General features: G+C 38.1%; 1 pseudogene; it reads left to right on the top strand.

Annotated features, from left to right (window-relative positions):
• The first annotated feature begins 1,569 nt into the window (after window positions 1-1,569).
• LOC116592529 lies at window positions 1,570-5,973 on the top strand (annotated as a pseudogene).
• The last annotated feature ends 265 nt before the right edge of the window (window positions 5,974-6,238 follow it).

Raw genomic sequence — 6,238 nt, forward strand, 5'->3', positions numbered from 1 at the left:
ATATCCAAAATAAATGAAGAATTCATACAACTCAATAAAAAAAATCTGATTAACAAATGGACAGAACATCTGAAATTCATTTTTTCCGTATGACGTATGGAAGACCTATAAACGGCTAGCAGGTGCATGGAAAGGAGCTCAACAGCACTAATGATCAAGGAAATGCAAAACAAAGCCATCTCACCCCTGTTAGATGGGTATCATCAACAAAAGACAAGAGATAATAAGAGTTTTCAAGGATGTGAAGAGAACTCTTCTGCACTATTGGTGGGAATGAGAAATGGTGCAGCCACTATGGAAAACAGGATGGACGTTACTCCAAAAAAATAAAAATAGAGACCATATGATCCAGCAAGCCTACTTCTGGATTACTGTCCAAAGGAAACAAAAACAGGATCTCAAAGAGTTATTTGTAGTCTCGTGTCCATTACAGCATAATTCACAATAGCCAACATATGGAAACAACCTAAGTGTCTGTTAACGGATGAAGGGATAAATAAATTGTTGTACATGTATGCAGTGGAGTATTATTCAGCCATGAGTAAGGAGGAAATCTTTTTATTTGCAACAGCATGGATGGACCTTGACGACATTATTCTAAGTTAAATAAGTCAGACAAGGAAAGACAAATTGCCAATGTTCTCACTTATACGGAATTTTTAAAAAGCCGAATTCATAGAATGTTGCAAGGGCCTGAGGGGCTGAGATTGGGGATATGTCAGTCAAAGGGAACAAATTTGCAGTTATAAGATGAATAGTTCTGGTGACCTAACATACACAGTGGTGACTGTAGTTAATATTTTACTAAATATTTTCCAAGAGATTAGATTTTAAATATTCTCAACACACAAGTGCACACACACAAAGGTAATTAAGTTATGTGTTGGAGGTGTTAGCTAATGCTACCATGGTAATCATTTTGCATTATGTAAGTGTATCAAATCAGGTCTTTGTACACCTTAAATTTATACAGTGTTACTTAAAAGTTATATCCCAATAAAGCAGGAGAAAGGGAAAAGAAATCTTTCCCTCAAAAAGAGAGAGATTGAGAGAGCCATTAACCCATCTTCTGGATTTCTCTCCATTTGAAAGAGATTGTATTTACTAACTATATCTGAGATTTGCTCAACATACAAGCTGTGTCTTGTATCTTGTGTCTTTATTTCCAAACTGTCTTCTTCAGCTCAACATGTAAATTAAAAAATATTCAGAACTTATTGGGCATGGAGAGTACATTGGTCCCGTAGAATGAACTTAAAAAAAAAAGTTAATGCAAAAAATAAAGATAAATTTACATCTATAAAAATATGTAATAATATTTTGTTATTTACATTCATATAGACTACTCTTTTGTATTATTTTTAAATATAGCATTAATTTGCCTTGATATACTTCAGTCATATGATTGAGTTTATCAATCTGATATTCATCAAAGGAAAAGAATACTTCTAAGTAGTCTGGAAAGTTGAGGAAGCTGCTCCTGTTTGTTTACTCTTTTACTGTTCCCTTCCAGTTCCCTCTGATCCAGTTCCTACTCATTGCCTTTCAGGATGACCCAACTACCCGCAATGTTGTGACGACCTTAAGTAAAGGTACCCATTTCCCATTCTCCACCTAGTTTTTCACTGGAAATGTATGCTTCTCAAGTTCACAGGGGATCCTCAAACCAGACGTAGGGAGCCTTTTGCTAATGATTAATCTGCCAGTGCAGGTGCACTCGAGTCAATTGGAGCCCTTACTATCCTGTGCTCTGAGAGCTCTGAGAAGGTGAGCGTGGGAAAGGAGCAAGCTTTATGGGGATTGGAGGGCTCGGCCAGGCTTGGGAAAGACTTTCAAATAATTACCAGAATACATTTAAAGGAAGCTGTGTTATTTCCTGCAAGAAAAATTGCTCTGTCTGCGACTACCCTCATAATATTATTGGCTACCAGATTAAGGCTTAAAGGCTTATACAGTCCTTCGATTTTGGAAGTTTTCCCTCAGTACTGCTTAGCCTATTTCCCACATCTGCATTTTCTAAGAATCAACAGTTCCTTATGTTCTACTTCTGATGTCGGCATAGCCTGCCTGCATCCACACCAAATAACCATAACCAGATTTGCTAGGATGGAGAAGGCTTCTGGAAGGATTTCACAAGGCATTAGGTGAAAACCTTTAAAAGCCAACAGACTCGGTAAATGGTAATGTCAGTTCCTCTCACACCCCAGGGTAGTCACACTGAAGAAATTTGTAAAGAAATTTGTAAACGTGAAACAAAGGCTCACCCGTCACTGCCTCCCCCCAGCCAGACAGGTGAAGGGAGTTACCGCTCCACACATACAGAGCAAGGGTGTTGCCAAATAGAGAATGACAGAGAAAAAACATTCTTTACTTTTATTGCTTTGCCTCGTGATTCCAAACACCGAGTTTCTATGGAGAAGGAGTAGGAATGTGTGGGGAAGCAATGGGGATGGTGATAGTATCAGAAGCTTAATGATGGGAGAACCTGCTTCTGAGTGTTGCTGTGCCCGCCAGCCTCCTGGTTCCACTTAGAAGTCACAGGAGATGAGGGATCTCTGATTCTGAGAAAAGTGAGTCGGGGTTAGCTTCTTTCCTCTCGCCACTGTGCACTAATTTTGCAAAATTAGGTAACAGAACGAGGTCTGCACTGACAGTGTACAGTCAGGCTGAACTGTTGGGCCAGTCCCAAAAGGGATTGCTTTTCCTTTCATCGACAAGATGGGAAAGAGATATTTCAGTGTTGAAATAAATTGTTGAAAATCTATTTCTTAAGAAGTCTACACTGATCTTTGTCAATCCGACTTCTGCGTGCCCAAGAATGCAAAATTTCTGTACAGAACTATTAATAGAACAAACACGACTTGTTTTTTAAATTCTCCTTTAGTTTAACCTTGTCTTTTTTTTTTTTCTTTTTTTAACAATTTGGATGCTTGCCTTCGAGGGTTGAGAAAATAAGCCAACGATTTCCTTCCAGAGAAATCTTGAAAGGTCTTCAATAGAGTTTAGCTTTCTAGTATGCCACTAATTAAAATGAACTCTTGGGGATTCTTCAGAAAAAGTATTCTTAAATTATAGAGGTGCTACTACATGTGAGGGTTTTGTTTATTTAGGTCTTAAATTTCTATAAAACATCACCCTTGGAAAATGTCAGTGTATTGATTATCTTCCCTAAAATGATGCCATCCCCTTTTATTAGACAGTGTCTAGGAGGCAGTGAAAATTTATCTTATCTCTTGTGACATTCAGAAAAACAGTCTAGGAAACTAGGAGGAAAAAAAAATTCAAGAACTATTTAAAGCAATAGTGTGTGGCCTTAATAATTTCTTATATCAGTTCTGCAACTGCACAGACATTTCTTACTCTTAAACTTCTGCTTTAGTTAATAAAATCACTGCAATTAGATTAAGATTAGATATCATATCATAGTCCTGTTCCATATTCCTGTTCCAATTGGTACAGATCCTTTTTGACCACTGGCCAGCATCAATAAATGTTAGCTTATGTTAGTTGGGGAAAGCTGAAGAAAAAAAAAAATAATCAAAAAGTGTTGGAAGTATCAAGCATGATACGAATAATCAAAGGGACTTCATCCTTGTTTTTGGAAGTCTGATTTACCAGAATTTGTAGTGAGGTCCTCTTCTCTGGTGCTGGTAATCATAATGGATGCCATAAAAAGAGGGGTGAAGTGTTCCCACTAAGATTTGGAAAAGAGGAATTAAATTCACCAAAATCTAGGTTGGATCCTCACCGTCCCATGGAAAACCTTATACTGATACACCTGAAGCTTGAAATCAGAGACCGAGTATAGCAGAGGAAATCCTTTTCTCCATCAATCCAATTCTCTGCCTCGGCCTTAGCTGCCTTACTTAGGGTTTTTTGTTTGTTTGTTTGTTTTGTTTTGTTTTGTTTTTTGTTTTCTGGGTTTTTTTTCCAATCAAATTATGCATTAGTTGTAAATTTAGACTCCTGTAATGGGTTGAATTGTGTTTACCTCAAATTCATATAAGCCTCAGGTTGTGACCTTCTTTGGAAATGGGGTTGTGGAAGATCTACTTAGTAAAGATAAAGTCATTCTAGATTAAGATTGGCTTCTAATTGTTTTAAAAAAAGGAATTTTGGACACAGACGTCCATGCACGAGAGAGCACCTGCACACCTCTAGAAGCTTAGAGGAAAGGTATGGAAGAGATTCTCCCTCACAGCCCTCAGGAGGTTCCAACCTTGCTGATATCTTGATCTCAAACTTGTAGGTCCCAGGACTGCGAGATGATATATTTTTTGTGGTGAAGTCACTTACAAGGTGGTACTTTGTTAAGGAAGCCGTAGAAAACTAGTACATTGCTCTCGATATAGATTTTCTGTATCACATTTCCCAGACTTATCATCAGAATTACTTGTGCAACTTTTAAAAATGCAAATTCCAGTGGAAGCTTCCACAAAAGATTCCAATTCAGTGTGTTTGGAGTGGGTCTGCAAATCTTTATTATAGTAAAAAAAGAAGCAAACTAAAAAAATTGGTCTGTGATTCTGCTGCAGAGTTAGATTTGAGAATTTCTACTCATGGAAACAGAATTAAAAGAAGTTTACAAATGGCCAAAAAAAAAAAAAAACAGGCATAATTTTTCTATAATTTACTTGGTGAGGTTAAAAAAAAATATATATATATATATATATATATATATATATATACTATTTTTATTTCTAGTCCTTAATTATCTCTTCTGCCAAAGGAGAAGGTTGGACCTTTGGACCTTATTGTAAAAGGCAGAAATTTATAGTCTGGTGTCCTCTCATTAATACTTCTTGCCTATTTTGATCAGTAATGAGGTTAGGTTCAATGTTTTCAGAGACAGGCATTGTTTAGTGGGCTGTGTTGGTTCTGCTGGAGTTGATTTGCCACCTTTCCCAAAAGCCAGCCCCTCATTAAAGCTGGGAGAGGGGGCCAGTCCCTGACTCTGAGCTCTCTACAGTCCCTGGACAGGCCACCATGAACAAATGGAAGGCACCACAGAAGACCCTCAATGGGGAAATCACCCGCATGCTTATAGAACTCACAAACTTCCAGAAGAACGTGAGCCGGGCCATCCACAAGGACAGAGCTTACAGAAAAGAAGCATCTGTTATAGCAGAGTACCCATACAAAATAAAAAGTAGAACAGAAGCTAAGAAATTGCCCGGAGTAGGAACAAAAACTACTGTAAAGATTGATGAATTCTTAGCGACTGGAAAATTGTGGAGGCTGGAAAAGATTCAACAGGATGATATGAGTTCTGCTATCAGTTTCCTGACTTGAGTTAGTGGCATTGGTCTGTCTGCTGCAAAGAGGTTTATAGAGGCAGGAATTAAAACATTAGAAGATCTCAGGAAAGAATGAAGTTAAGTTGAACCATCATCAGTGAATTGGGCTGAAATATTTTTGAGGAATTTGAGAAAAGAGCTCATCCTGAAGAAATGTGGCAAACGTAAGCCATTGTACTAACTCAATTTTAAAAACCAGATTCTGAGTTTCTCGCTACAATCTGCGGCAGTTTCTGCAGAGGTGCAGAGTTCATCAGTGACAAGGATGTTCTTCTGATCCACCCAGACTTTATTTCTGAATCCACCAAACAGCCAAAGCTGTTATATCATACTGTGGAGCAGTTACAGAAGGTCCATTTTATTACAGATGCTCTGTCAAAAGGTGAAACAAAGTTCATGGGTGTTTGCCAGCTTCCCAGTAAAAAATGATGATAAAGAGTATCCACCAAGGAACATTGATAAAAGGTTGATCCCTAAAGATCAATATTACTGTGGGGCTCTCTATTTCACTGGGAGTGATATTTTCAATAAGAATATGAGAGCTCATGCCCTAAAAAAAGGACTTCACAATGATGAATGCACAGTCCGTCCCTGGGGAGTCACTGGAGTTGCTGGAGAGCCTCTGCCAGTGGATCTCAAGAAAAACATCTTTGACTACATCCAGTGGAAATACTGAAAACTCAAGGGTTGAAGTCGGTGAGGTCTATTCTTCATCCCAGGCACAGCTCAATTCAACAGGTGTCTCAATTTATTTCTCTACCTTTGCTTTGTAAGGGTCTCTAGTGTTTTTAAATGATTGTTTCTTCTCACTTTCACTTGCACTGTAGTCAATACAGCCTCTTGTACTATTAAAAAAAGAAAGCGTATGCGCGGTGTTTCATCTGTCACCGTGCAAGTGCCCATTAGTAACCACCATTTTGCTTCATAGGTCACGTTCCACC

The sequence above is a fragment of the Mustela erminea genome, chromosome 6 (assembly GCF_009829155.1).
Source record: "Mustela erminea isolate mMusErm1 chromosome 6, mMusErm1.Pri, whole genome shotgun sequence".
Taxonomy (NCBI): domain Eukaryota; kingdom Metazoa; phylum Chordata; class Mammalia; order Carnivora; family Mustelidae; genus Mustela; species Mustela erminea.